The sequence below is a fragment of the Temnothorax americanus genome, unplaced genomic scaffold, assembly GCF_048541705.1.
Source record: "Temnothorax americanus isolate GAGA-0224 unplaced genomic scaffold, ASM4854170v1 Scaffold4, whole genome shotgun sequence".
NCBI lineage: Eukaryota > Metazoa > Arthropoda > Insecta > Hymenoptera > Formicidae > Temnothorax > Temnothorax americanus.
In genome coordinates, this window is record NW_027509547.1 from 294,333 (window position 1) to 309,980 (window position 15,648).

At 42.1% G+C, this 15,648-nt stretch overlaps 1 protein-coding gene across 3 annotated transcripts in view; it reads left to right on the plus strand.

Annotated features, from left to right (window-relative positions):
* Positions 1 to 15,648, plus strand: part of LOC143902529 (uncharacterized) — a 183,706-nt gene that overhangs the window by 151,690 nt on the left and 16,368 nt on the right. The window lies entirely within an intron of this gene.

Here is a 15,648-nt window from a genome sequence, read left to right on the forward strand (position 1 = left end):
ATTTATAAATAAAACTCGACGAAATTCAGCTATTAAGTTCAAGTATTATCGCGCCGATAATACTTGAGAGATATAGCGTGCTTTCGTTTTCAATCTCTGAAATTTCAATCGGATGACGCAGTGGGGGAGACACGGTGTCAGAACTAGAGATGAGAACCCGCGCGAAGGGCCTGGCACCAGTGCAGTGGAGGAAAGCCGAATGGACCGATCGGCTGGCGAGAGAGCCCATCTCTCGAGCTCGCCTTCTTACCAGATGTCGCGGTGCAGACCAGGCATCTAAAAAGTCAGCGCGATTCTGGCGTACGTCGCGATAAGTGGCAGATAAATCTCGACCGGTGCTATAGAGCGTATATAAACGCGATTTCGTTAACTCTCCCGCGTTCTTTGCACGTGCACGCACACGTACGCGCGCGCGTGAGTTACCCATCCGCGGCACGTATACACGCGCGTCGCGAAAATGTGCATCACGACCGTAACAGTCAAGGTGATTATTTAGCTACCGATCTTATCGGCTCTTTACAGCCGACGTCGGGTCGGAGAATGCCTACGGGTCTTATTTATTGAAATCCCCGACGTGTGTGTTACACGCCGCGAAGTGATTTTCGCGCGAGTAACGAAGAACGCGCGGGCCGACTATACCGGATCATCTTGAACGTACTTGTGACCAAAAATCTCGAATCTGCTCGAAGGAGAGGTGAGAATGATGAAAATTTTGAAGGAATTGAAATAATCTCAAAATCGACAGTCTTGAAATTCTCGGAATTTCAAAGTATGGCCCAAACTTGAAAAAATTTCTTGCGATTTTTGAAAAATGTTTAGCTTTCTTTTACAAAAATACTCAAAAACTCAATTTTTTAATCAAGATAATATTTGCTAATTGCAGTTACAGAAGATCGAAGTACGATTAAATAATAACATGTGATATCCGAAAGAAAATATAATGGAAGAAGAAAATAAATTGGAGATTAGTTAGATAAAATCGATTTTTGTTTTTATTTATGGTATATAATACAACAAACAGCTTGAGGTTTAACGTGGCAATAGCGTTCAAGGGAAGCCCATGAAATTTTGCAAATGTCTAGTTACTGACCGAACGGAGTAATGCCGTTTTAAGGGTCCATTGTGCAGGATTTCTCTTTTCCCGCCGCAGCTGTTTCACGTTTGTTTTACGAAGGATGGGCCGGCGTTTTGCTGATCCTTTTGTGGCGTTAAGTAACGCTGGAAGCGAAACTCGTTAAATTTTACACGCGCTCGCTCGCTCGTCGTAAAGCTGCGCGGGTCTCGCGAAAAATTCCGGCGATAGTTTTTGCGCGCGGACAACATACCGAGCCATAAATTAAATGCCGATTTCGCTAATCGATGGTCGAATCGAAGATAACTTGAGTTTCATTTTGACTGTTGCATAGGTAAGCCGCTGCTGTATGTCTTGGCTTAGTAATTATGATCGCGGTGGTAAGTAAGAAAATAAATCTTGACGTAAAGAAGGTCGATAAGAACCGGAGAGGAAAATCTTCATCATGCAGAAAAACGCATTACATTATTTACTTGAAAAATAATATTCTTTGCATTTGTTGTTTACATTAATCTGCTCGCAAATGAGTACATATTTTTCTGGTTTTACAAATATTTCTTAAAATTATAGGTATTAAAAATAGATTCTGAAGCGTACAATTTGTTGATATACGTTTAGATGTTTTTTTGTACAACGCAGTGTACTGACGCTGCTTAGTTTTAGTCTTTCAACTATTCGAAACGTTCATACGATTACGTATTCCGCTTACGTGCTCATTAAAGATTCATAAAGGTATAATATGTTTGTGTACATCTTTAGCGACTGGAAAATTGAGCTGAGCTTAGCATGTTCACAATTGTACGTATAGTTGCGTAAGAAACAATCAGCTCCGTGTTCGTAAACATCTTTCGCTATGAAACTCTTACACGAGTGTAACACAAATAATATTCTGTATTGCACCGTTGCTTAGAAAGATAAATTTGCTGTGCTTGGAAAGGGTTGACAAATACATCGTTGCGGACAAACCGAAAAATATTTTTCGTCAAATCAGCTATACGCGCGAGAAACGATCGATCACTGTTACCACGAACGGCTTCGTCGGTTTATTGGCTCGTGATTCACCTGGACGTGTCTGAAGATACACGGGATCGCATCGTCATGTGATACGCGCGGTCTTAGTTAATGAATCGAAGCCGAGCAGAAAGAAACGAGAAGCACAGACACAGCAGCCGAGTAACGTAATTGTTTCAACTAGTCATCGATTCGCAATTTATTCTCTTTTGAGCGCGGTCGATCTCGAGATGCGCCGATAGAGAGTGAGGGGGGGGAGGGAGGGAAAGAGTGACCACTTTGCGGTGTTCGTCTCGATCGCGAAAGCGATTTGCAAACCGTTCCGTCGACGGGCGTTCGCACTTTCGTACCCTCGTCCACCTAACATGCTTTAATGGAGCGCTAAACGGAACGTCAGAAATGAAAGTCAATCGAGAGTGATTGCGAATCGATCTATACACTGAAACAATTCGCAGTGTGGAAGCAGATCGGATTGCTCTATACTGTCCGATCATTCTGTTGATGGGTAAAACCCTTTCATTACTTTCGATCGTACAGTATTTCGATGATTTGTGTACTAAAAATTGAAATAATGACAAAACTGGAATAGTTATTATTTTATCTGTATATTATATACTTATGGTTTGAAAACTGGTAATACGATCAGCAATTACCTAAATAAACTACATTCATTAAGCCTTGTTTCGCCAACGTTGGTTAGCTTAATCTGCCTCATCTCAGAATTAAAGTGGAAAACGACAAGCGAGATCAGTTAAATCGTCATTAAAATTAGGTGATCTTAAATCGGCGAAGCCGCGGTCTCTTTTCACAGTCTGCGCGACATTGGCTTAAGTAATGAGATACTCATCCGATTCGTTGAGCGACTCCGCAAGAGGCTCTTAATACCAATTCGAGTATTTTAAGGGCAGCGTTCTACATCTCGTTCGTATCGAGCGCGAGCGCGTATATTTTAAGACTAGGCCTTACGCATTACGCAACGGAGAGACGTGCAGGCACCAACGTATAGCCGGGGACCGACCGGGATGACGCGAGCAGATATCGGCTATTAGCCGATCTTTTAGGAATCACTCGCAGAAGCGGGTACTTGACGATCGATCGTACCCTGCCGTGGTATTTTCTAAACGACGCCACTGACTTCGATGCTTCTTGTAGTGTCCCAATAATTTTGCAAACGTGTTCGTTCTACGATCGCTGCCGCGGAGGAGCAGGTTCTTCTGCATGCGCACCGGCGCGGCGGCAGCGCCACGTCATTCCGTTTCCAGCAGCGATCTCGCGAATGCGTTTCATACCACGCGCTAATTAAATGCCCCGACAAATCCGAATCTGATTTGCATTGCTAATGGTATGTACTGCACTTCGTTACACCTGTAACATAATCTGGAATTGAGCGATTTACTGTTCTTTACAATACTGTGGAGCGTTAACATCTGTGCTCTCATCTTGCTAAGCTGATTGTTTGTACTAACTTAATTTGAATGTAACACACGCAAATGACAATACACAAATCTTTATATCTACCGGATCTTATTTGCAAGTCTGTCAAAAAACTTGGATCTTATCCTTGCTTTGAAAATTGTTAAATAATTTTAACGAATGATAATTTAAATTTATTTATTCGACACTTTTACATATAAGAGCAAAAATTCATAGAAATTATATCACTGCGGGGTATGATGTTCGTCGTCGTTACGACATAAAACATCGGATATCGTGCGATGAGCGATGTTAGAAGAGCGATAAAAGGAAACTAGTTTAAAGTCCGGCTCATCATTCTGAGCTACAACCGCGAGCAACAAGATGGAGGAGAGGCGAAAGAGAGGGAGGAGTCATTTGGATGCGAATACACAGCCTGTTGAAAGATGCGCAATTGTGGACGATCGGAGCGCGCGTAGAAAGAGAGAAAGAGAGAGATTCGTCGGTGCAATAATTGCGACCGGCGCAATTGCACCGGTATATACATACGAGAGAAGAAACGCCAGAGCAGAAGCGAGGGTATAGGAGGATCGGATGGATAAGTTTTGAAAACTGTGCGCCGCGCACTCAGCTCATAAATCAGGAATCGTCGGACATGCGGATTACATTCCGTAGCAAGGACGTGCCCCGCGCCGCCGTCGCCGTTCCGCATACTCGTATGGAAATCGAAATTAATGCCGCGCGTACGATCCGCAACGCGGCACGCCGGGCAATTACGCGACTACCCGTGCCCCTTTCGAGCGAGGAACGAACCCCTCCGCTGCGGCTAGCGCGAGTCTCCGTTGATTAATGAGAGCACGCTGCGTTTCATACGTTACGCGTCTGCGAGGCGATATCAATACCTGGGATAATATGAAATCGCTCTCGGGAGGGGATCGATTCGAGATGATTTGTTGTCAGTGCGATCTCAATGGTCGATATACGACCGATGGTCGCCAATTGAGCTTAGAACGGGATTGAGGCCCGGCGAGACGCGGTCGTCGATGGTATTATATGGGGATTATATTGATAACGAATCGGTAAATATATAGCGTCGTTAATTCGCTACCGCAAATACGGAGGAGGAAAAATGTAATGAATAGGAACGTCGTCTCGTTTCTGTTAATGAGTTTTATAAATTTATTTTTATATTTAAAGCAGCGCAGCCCGTGAATCAGAAGACGCGCAAAGAGATGTTTAAGAACATCGTGACGTGACGCTTTAGGTAATTAAAGTAATTTGCAACGAGTTTTCAAAGTCTTTGGATGCGTGTTGTAAATTTGCAATTTGCTACGGTTAATTACAACCGCATGTGCAATATAATCGTGAGCATCTGTTCGCGAGTGCGAGCGCGCGTTTCATGAATCGGGGCGTAATGCCGATTAATGGGGGAACAGGTTCCATTAATTTTGCGACGAGTTATAAGACGCTAAACGCTCGCCAACGATTCGAAATGATATTTGCGGGGATGGCCGCGGCGTCGCGTCGCGCGATCGTTGCGGCTATACGCGCCTGTTTGAACGAGTACGCGTATACGCGTGTTTGCACGAGGCAATCAGGCAGATTGCACAAAAATTTTAATGCGAGGCGCATTGAAAGTAGATACTTAAAACTTGCACGCGATCGGTTTGCTCGTAAATCAAAAAACGCGTAACGCGTGACGCAGAGAACGTTTCCTGGCCTGCGTCTCGCGATCACGGGAACGTTGTAGAACACGAAATTGTGTTTGTCTAATTATAAGCGCGCTTTTTCTTACATAAAATGAGTTCGGCGATTATTTTTTCTATTTGGAACCAGTATTGATTAATGACCGCATGACAGTCGCGCATGGTTACATCGCGAATGGGCAATTGACTTTAAATCGATTCGCGCCATAGATTAATTGTAAGCGTTAGACGAGCAGAATATTTCTGTATAGTCGAAGATAGAAATTAGTAATTGCTCGAGCGAGAATATTTTCATTACAAGGACCAGTTTTATAACATCATCGTTTGTATAAAAAGATATGCGCACACAAACGCAAAGGATGTAATATAACACAACAATGCTACAAAAAATATTACATCGATATGTGTTCAACCCGCGGTTTGCAAGTCGATTGTGTCTTATTATTACTGTTTTAAAATGCTGAGGTTAAAGCGACTTTTTAAGTAAATTTTAAGTAATAAACGCGATTCGTTCATCGAACGTCATCGTTCCCTCGCCTTTATACAGATGCGAGCGAACGTGACACCTATATACGCATCTTCCAGTGCGCTCTTATGGAAGAAATCAATTTACATACGTATCTGGTGCACGTAAATCTCGTTGTTAAATTAGGAACGGCGGTAATTTACATGCCTCGCGAACGCGGGGACCACACGGCCGATTAAGAGGACCGCTCTCGATTTCGCGCTGAAATTGATTCGGGCGTCGATCGCGAGGATGCGAATACGCTGCTGATGGGACTCGTCCTGTAATTGCACAGGCCCGCAATCTGCGGAATCTCGCCGCGGCGCGTAGAAAGAGGACGAGCAAGTTCTAAAAGTGATATGAGACCGGCCCATAAATCAATACACCACCGTGGAGATGCGCGGACTTTTTTTGGAATAAACGAGCACGAATGCGAGCGCGATGATTAATGGCGTAGCGACCACTCCTTCATAAATTTCATGACGAGGGGTAAACGAATGAATTGTCGGTGGATACGAACGATTTGATTTCGATTGAGCGAGAAGCGTCGAGAGAAAAAGAGAAAAAGAGAAAAAGAGAGGCTCGCGCGCGTGACAATCAACTTGACCTCACTTTTATATGTCGACCGACATGAAGATTTTTATCGTTTTATTTATTTGTGCATTTCGACGAGTTATACTTAACGTCGCATTCGAGATTCCGTCTATAAAAAAAAATTTATAAACATTCCGACAATGTCATTTAAATTTTTTTTATGCTAGTTACCGTTATTTAAAATGCAAAAATGCAAAAGCAAGTCAGCAGAAATGAGAATTTCTTACATATACTTTTCTGTAATTATGCGAATGTATGTCGTTCCGTGTCTTGAGAAAAGATAAAGGTTATCGCGTACGCGGCCCTGGATTACACTTTTATTTATTTGCACGAAGTCATTTACAACGCGCTATTTATGTGACTTCGTTACCCTCCATGCATGAAACGTCCACGCTATCGAGAACTTACGGAAATTATAACGCTTATTTACAGTAACTAAATGGTAATGAGAAGATGTATTCCCTTGCCAAGCAACTTGTGCCAATGGGTGCGCGTGTCAACGGGTATCAGATCTGCGTTTAATTTATTTTATTTTCAGGATTGTATCGCACAGAAATGAATGAGAACTTCTCACTCGGAATTTTGTGCAAGAATGGATTTTTTAACGCGAATTTGATATTTATCTTGTACACGAATCATTACCCATTAAAAATTTTATATTTATTTTATAATATAAATATTGATCTTTTTTTTATCGTATAATGTAGAGAAGAGACATCAAATTTTCAAGAGGATACTCAAGTTATCGGATTTATGTCGTTGTTACTTATATGGGGATAGTAAATTAACATCGGTCTCTGTATTATTATGCAACTTTCCGAAAGACTTAACGGCTTTCCTGCATACCGCAGGATTATCTCTGTCACGTATCTCGGCGCGATATGACTGAAATATCGCCAGTTTTTATGACTAGTGCGATGCATACTATGCATAATAATTTTTCAACGTATAATTTCGTAAAATCGTCTCGGTATGTCGTTCACCTCGACACGATTCCGCGGCCTTTCGGTCGAAGCTCGTTTGTTACTCGTTAAGAATTGATTAACGCGACGCGACGTCGTGACTGTGTCTATCGATACTCGGTTAGACACATTATCTATCTAGCCCAGAGAGATAAGCTAATAGTTCTAATAGGACTGTGCTATTTCTTCTGTGCCCATGAAATCGTTCAGAAGATAAATTTTCTAGACTTCTTCTTACGTAACATCGGTAGCATATTTATTTTCTATATATATATATCATTTTTACACATTTCTTATTTTTATTGCAAATTTTCTCGATATTTTTTAAATTACATTCTTGATTCCTAGTTACATCAGTATTTCACATGTTTAGATAGAATGGTGTAAAATATAAATGTAAATAATATGTAGATTGATAACCGCGTCTCGGCAAAGATAATTTTTTTCTATGTTTATTAGCACATTTACATAAATTAATTTAAACAGTTATTAGTTAAGCTAATTAATATAATTACTCATTCGAGACATAAAGTTATAATATACTCTGACATTCTTTCACGGAATTCCAAAATATTTTAAAGAAGGAAATAGAATGTCAAACCGCGTATGCATCTTCATCGTGAAACAGAGGCATGCTTTGCGCACATGAGGATCCACTTTCGAAGCGACACTTGCTGGAAAGTCGTTTCTTTGGCGCATTTCATCGCGCTTTTTTAAGATGCTCTTGGCTCACACGATACAAAGAACTCCCGGTCTCGGAGCAGCCCTCGCGCTGTGAAATCGCACGTGGCTCGCAGGAAAAAAGAACGTATATAGTTCCAGTGATGAGACGGCTAATTAAGTCTAGTGGCCCGCGAGCGAGTATTGCGCGCGGACACACGCACGTACGGATACACACACGAGCGTGACACTTACACAGCGATCTTCTGAACTCCGTGTGCACGCATTAATACGCACCTACACGAGGCGCGCCTCGTCTATACTTGGCCTCTTGGCCGTGCCAAGGCGTACAGTCTCTCAAAGGTCCTCGAGTGCATCGTATCACGCCGCTCTTCTCTGCTACTCTCTCTCTCTCTCTCTCTCTCTCTCTCTCTCTCTTTCTCTCTCTCTCTCTCTCTCTCTCTTTCCCGCATCACATCTCGTTCGCTGCCGCATCTCGCGCTCCGTATATTTATCTTCGTCCCCGCGCACCGCGATACGATACGGACCGCGAATCGCGAGAAACAGTGCACTCTTTCATCGGGCCGACCGCGATGCAACGCGGTGACGCCGGACATCGCATCGCGAGAGGCAGCACGGAAGTTGCAGTTCGCTCTCGATAGAACGCCGTGGTACGAGAAGCCAAGTGCCCCACCGCGTCCGGGGATGCTCTCGGGATAACGACTCGCTCGAGGGGAAAGAGACTTGACTCGAGAGACCGATCTCGAGAGTCGTCGATCTCGTTGAACGTAACGCGTGATGCGTGTGCTCGTCTCGGCGCGCAAGTGATCGGTGAGAGAGATGTGGTTCAAGTATTACAAGGGATATTACGATGTGCGCAAGCTGGAGCTGGAGCTGGTAAGTGTTTCATGCCACCACGAGTGCATCGGCACCGAGAAAAGCGATCATTTCGAATCGACTAACCCTTTTTATCCCATTAACCCTTCCTCGGGTAAATAATAAAGCTGAAGATATTATTCATGATTTTTTATTGAGAATAAAATTTTCAATATTGTTTTTTCACACATGATTTTGTGTTCAAAAGATTTTGTTCGACCGTTCTGTTTAGTCTAGACACTCTATTGTCTCGACATTGTTCCATCATTTAGACAGTACCTAACAGGTTTTTAAAAAATTATCGTAGATGTTTTGTAATCTTGAGATAATATACTGTTCGGAGCGGAGAGCAATAAACTAAATAGAAATTCCCGCATTTCGGGATAAGTCATTTTTGTAAATTCAGGTTTTTCAGATATAGTGCGATAGATAATTTCCTTATCGTTCTATAGGATCGTAGATCTTTCTACTAATAATCCTCAGGGAACTGGGGAGAGGAGACGAAGAATATATTGGAGCAGTATGTTGCAAAATGTGTGCACGTGAATGCAATTAAATTCCGTTGAGATAATACGATTGGACTTTCACCTTGGATTTCTCCGTGATCGTCTCGTCTCTCGTCTCGTTTATCAAACTTTTTGAAATTCCTGGTTCATCTCTCGCCGCTCCATTACGTTCCGCAGACTCCTATCTGTCTCTTACGACTCTTCGGTTCTTGAGAGGCGGGGAGAAGTCGCTAGCCTCGTGCGCGCGAGAGTTTACTGAATGACATGCATTATGTCACGTTCTCCGTGATCGAAGTGAGCGACGCAGCGCACATTAAATAGAGCGCTTTATTCTGATCTGCACTTTAGCAACAATTTACAACGACAGTCTGTCATAAGAATATTCGAACACTGTCTGCACGGACAAAACAATTTGCTGATATGATATATGGAGTCATAACAAAATGTTGTCGTTTATTATACAAACGACGAAGCGAGATCTTTGCAAATCACTTTTCATGTTACGTAACAGCTACGTCCGTTAATAAACGAATAATTAAAGAATTCCCTGTATCAAGTAGATGTGCTAATATAGACTCAGAAAATTAATAAAAAATAACATTTTGTATATTGTATTATTTGTTTTTCTTCGTTTAGATAGTAAGATGAGATCGAAATGTTAACTTGTTTTCGAGCTGTGGAAATTTTTCTCACAATTTTTGAGATGTAAAAGGAACGCAGGTATACATATAGGATACTCCGTTATGGAGAGATACTTCGTTTACAATTTCTACCAATAAGGTATACCTAAACCCTGGCGTGGCTCAGCCCCCAACTTAGGTAACTGAGTCCCTAGTTAAGCTTATTTCAGCCCTAGTGGTGGCACGAACCTGATCACCTGCACAGTTAACTTTTAGCCATCGTGCAATCTCGTTCGTCTCACGTCGAGACAGCAACGGCGTTACCCTCGGTCTTGGACCTCTTCCAATCCGAGGTCCCGTCATGTTCTTCCTCACGCCGGTATACATCGATGTGGCTCTCCGTTCATTTCCTTCTGCTTCTTCATCGTTGGCGCCGCCGTCCCGACGTCCCACTTGTCCCGCTTCTATTTCGGCGTGATTTCATGCCCGACGTTCTCGCGGCGGCGCGTCCAAGATATCCTACATTGGACTTGCGGAAGAAAAAGAACTTCATCCGGTCTGCTATTTCTTTGGAACACGTAGCACGAGAGTGAGTAAAGACGAGCGGAAAGTCTTGCAGTCGGGAACACCATAAATTAAGCCTTTTGAATATAATTCCACATACATGCGATTAACCTTGCAGAAGTCATCTCCGTAGACGGTATACATTTTTTTTAACGAGATTTAGCATTAAAAAACAGTAAAATATTCAGTTTATATAATATTTAAAAATATATTTTTACAACGAAAGGAGTAACTGTAAAATGCGGAAACAACAAATTTATTCTAATCACGTTACTCCTGTCAAATTAAAAGCATTTATATTCGACTTTAAGGGATGCACATATTATGTACGAGTGTTTTGCGAAGTTTACATAAAACTCTGGAAGTGAAACTTAAAACAAATATGTAATTTGCTTTTGCTTTTCAAAAATTTAGCGAGATAATGTCGCGAGATAAATGTTATTGGCGATGCGTTTATTCGCCATCGTATTTCCTGGCTGAATTCACGCTCGTCACCCATGGAAGCGATCATGTAATATAGAACGTTCGATACATGCCGGGAAGGCCATGCTTCGAATTTATCGGTTAGTTACCTTCGTAGTGGATTAGGAATGTTTGCATCATAGACAAGCCTGCACTTCGCATGCACGCTGACCTGCATGCATGCAGGTCTTATTCGTCGCGCACGAGAAGACATGGAGAGATTCTTTCGTGCAGGAATTGGGACGATCTGTTGCCGCAAGAACAGTGAAAGATCGGAGAATTATGTTTGTAGAACCGTGTATAATCTAACTGAGTTTAAATTCGAAATTTTCACGAAATTGTTTTTAGCTTTGGACAATTATCGATGGGATATGTGTTTCTGTACCGTTACTATCAAAGAGAAATGATATATATATCATTTTCAAGCTCTGGTTGAAATGTAAATTGGAGATAGTGCTCGTTTCATGGCGCATCTAGGCGTTTAAGCTTTGAGCGTTGTCTAATCTAGAGCTCCGTTTGACAAATCGTGTCGATTGGCGCGCTGTTATTGATTTAAAAAGTTTTTTTTCTTTTTAAGAGTAAAAACTTTTTTATTTATTTATTATAAATGAAAAAGATGAATAATATAAACATCACTTTGTTATTTTGAAACTTATTGCCCGTAATATTCTATACAATAATTTCTTCAAATTAGAATACCTTTTGCATTGTCTTCCACAATGTCTTTTGTTTTTTTGATAAGGCGCGGTATTGAGGAAGGATTGCAAGGAATCCTCCGCTAGGAGAGTTTACTTGACGTATCTCAGTCAAGTGTAACTCAGCGTGGAAATTTTCTTCGGAACGTGCAGTAAATTTAGCCGGTAGTCTTCGCGTGGCGTTTACGACGCGGAAGTTGGTCAAGCGCTTCAAAGAAACGGCGGGGTAGCGCGAGCGAAAAGCGAAACTCGTGAGCGCTCGAGCATTTGTATGCTATCGTGACAAATGATTCGTATCAGTTACGTCCTCGACGTGTAACCTGTTCTACACGATGTGTTCCAATAATCTAATATTAAAGGCGCTCGGCAACGTTTCAAGAAGTAATGTTACGAGAGTAATGCAATACTAATGACGAAGTGTAATAAGTCTCATCAATCACATTATTTTACATTACTTATATTTTTTTTATTCTAGTTTCATCGCATCTCATATTGCAACTATATATTGAAGATATATCGAAGAAAAAGGGCACGATTCTCGTATCTTCACTTTTATTTTTATTACTGCTATGGTATAATGATTTATTTCATATCTTTACAAGTATTTTTTAAATGTGTGTTCGATATAGAGCTTAGAGCACTAAACGATTAAACAAAAGACTACCAAAAACGTCTTAATAGCACTCTCTTCGTCTTTCCAATTTTGTCTGAAGTCCCGGATCTAAATGCATCTTATCTCGAGACGTTTATTTATACCGGGCGCGTTTAAGGAGCGTACGCCGCACGTTTATAGAATCGCTCTATACGTATTCTCGTATGTCGGAGCGTAAATATAAAGTGGGCGATTTGGCGCCTGGTCAAGAGACTGTCTACGAATGTCCGACGATATTCTGGATTCCGCGAAGAGACGAGAAGGGGGATCCCACGCAGATCACGGGGTAGCAAAGGGAGGGGCCAGAGACCGCGCGCTACACACAACCTGTGTTTGAAGTTATTTCGAAATCTGGCCCAGGTGCATTGACCTGCAATGTAGTTCTCCTCTGCGTTTGGTCTACTGACTGTCTCTTCTCGGGTTCGCGGGCGTTGTCCGGAAATCGACGAACCCCTCTGGCTGGATTAGAGCATAAAAAGATTTCTGTCTGATAAATCCTTAGAAAAATTTTATAGCTCGCACTATATTGTTATCCCATACTATGATGTATGCGTGATGTACATATAGCCCGAGCAGTATCAAAAAATGCAATTGAAACGTATAAATCTTAACTTAAGTAAAATTAATTAATTTAAGTAAAATTTATAGAATTTACATTAAGTCTATCTATACGATTGAATTAATCACGCTTTCGATCGGTTACCGTTTTAAACCGGATTCAGACCAAGCAAATAAGCACGAACAGAAACAAATGACTTGGCTGTTTGCGCTCATTAAAGCAAGCTGTTCATTCCTGTCTGGTTTGCTTAATCCGGCTTTACATAGAACTCGAAAATTTTAGAAGTGTAGAAATTTTTTTTTATCTTTAATAACTTATTTGCGATTATAAAGATGACGTAAATACAGATTGTGCGTTGTTTTATTACACAAAATGGATTAATTAAATTGGTCTGTATCATTTGCTTAATTCGTATGCGTATTACATCCGCCAGAACTCATTAACGAGCTTTGTGTATTAGACGTATCGAAGCCTCGAAGCATTCACCAGAAAAATTCGACAATGGGTTACGAACATACGTGAAAAATATGGGTTAGAAGTTCGTTCTTGGATGACGCGTGGAAATCATGCGAGAACAGAAACGCATCGTTTCTTTCGTAATAGCAAGATAAAGCATCAGCGTAAAATACACATCAGCCGGCATTCTTGAACGATGACTAAGGGCCGTCCCATGTAGCCAGACGTCGCGCGTCGGCAAGGTCGTTGTTACGATCGACCCTTCGTAAGCTTTACACAGGACCCCTCTTAAGGACGTGAAAAGCATGCTCGTTAAAGGCGCCACTCGCTTTCAGCAGCAATTGTATTGCGTACGAGCATTGAGCATTTATATAACGCGAATATATAACCAGGCGTCGTCGTCGTGCATAAATGCGCTTTAACGCGATAATCCGCGATAGTATTATTCGTCAATGAGCGTGCGGCGCGAGAGAAAAACGCCGCGTTAAGTACCCATGGATGCAGCACCGGTAGATGTTCGCCGGCGGAATTATTACAAGAACAAATAATACGATAATTGGCAAGTATCGGACATTGATCGCGCTCCAAAACATCAACATTATACACGTCACGTCTTATAGAGTCACGTAAGAGAAAATAATGTTTATGAAGTAATTTCACGAAGAAACTGTGTCGTAATCGACGTATTATTTTTGCGCTCGCGCACGAAATGCGAAAGATCGCGTCGGTGCGCAGTGAGCTTTTCCCCTGCATATATTCTGGAAATTGTTTCCGTGTGCAGAGAGAATGATAAACGATTTCGCGCCCAAGGCGGTGGTGTATTTCCCGGAGGAGAGATGACACGTTACCTCGCCTTGCGTCGTAATTTTGCCACTGAAATTTGATACGCACGCGATTAAGGCGCATCGTATGCGTATCCACGCGTCTTGTCCAGCAGTGACGGCGACGGCAATTCTATTTGCCCACGCTAATTTCCGCGTAAAGCTGCAATCGAAGAAGCCACGTTTCGTTTATCAAGAACCGCACCTGTTCGTGACGAATGAGGAATCATTCCTGGAGACGCGAATAGGACAAGGGGTTAAGGGGCGGGGGAGAGGGAGAAGATCGCGAGGCGGAAGAAGGGAAGAAGAAATAAGAGTAGAGAGAAGCGCTTGTGTGTGTGTGCACAGAACGCCGAGAAGAGACTGAAGAAAGAAGAGAAGAGAGAAGGGAGAGACATCGTCGGTATCTTCGTATATGCGTTTCCTGGTAAGGCTCTTGGCGATCTTTAAAGTCCTCGCTGAGGAATCAAGAGGACTCGTTGCTTGGAAAAGAAGAAAAGGCGGAAAAGACGACGGAAGAAGTAAACTTTTCTTTTCCTATAGCCGGATACAGTTATACGAGGCACGAGTTACAATATCTAACAATGCTTTGAACGATCAGAGACAAAGAACTTTTTTGTAAACTTTTATTTCCCATTTCAAATAGGCTTTACTACAATAACATTTTAGTTGATGTCATGGAAATCAAAATAACGCTAACAATCGAGAAAGTGGCAATTAATTTGTTGAATCTTTCGCAAATTTAATCAGAATTTGATTGTTTTTTTATTTTAACCGGAATGCACTACGACGGGTAATTGACTAAAAAGAGGACCCGGTTGCAGAATTTATTTCAACGACGCGACGGTCGCGCAATTACGAGCGAAGTACAAAAGAAGACTCATGCGGAGAGAAAGCTCGTTTAATTACATGCAAGTAGTATAAACATAGAATCTCGAAGTGGCACGACCGACGATATTTCGACCGAAATACGACCACCGCGATGCAGCGTAGCGTCGGGCGTTCGCGCAGGGTATTCGGATGAGAGACTTGAATAAAGTGCCTTCATCGCGTCAGTATATGAAGCGAGCGTGAATACGGCCCTTTAAATATCGGTCCAGCATATCCTGGCCCCCGCACGATTCCGGCCGAAGGCATCTCTCCGACCGAGGCGCAACCAGTTTTCGGCCACTTGGCTTTGCATGCGGGTTGTGAACAAACCCGGGCAAAACGACGACGCATTAAATCGTATGTTAAACCGTAATTGCGTCCTCGCCGTGGGCGTACCGATGGACCTTCGAATCACCTTCCATTTTTCTCTTCTTCATTTTCTCCTGTATATACCTTTATACCTTTCAGCCACATTTTATGTACATCGATCCGTTTTCGAAGCGAGGAAAGATAAAATCTCAGATTTCTTAAAATCGAAAACACGAAGAAAAATGCAGGGACGTCACACATCTTGGAAATCCGAGATTTTGAGAAAACTCGAAAATATATAGGTTTTCCTGGACAGCTAGAAATTTACGAGTTCT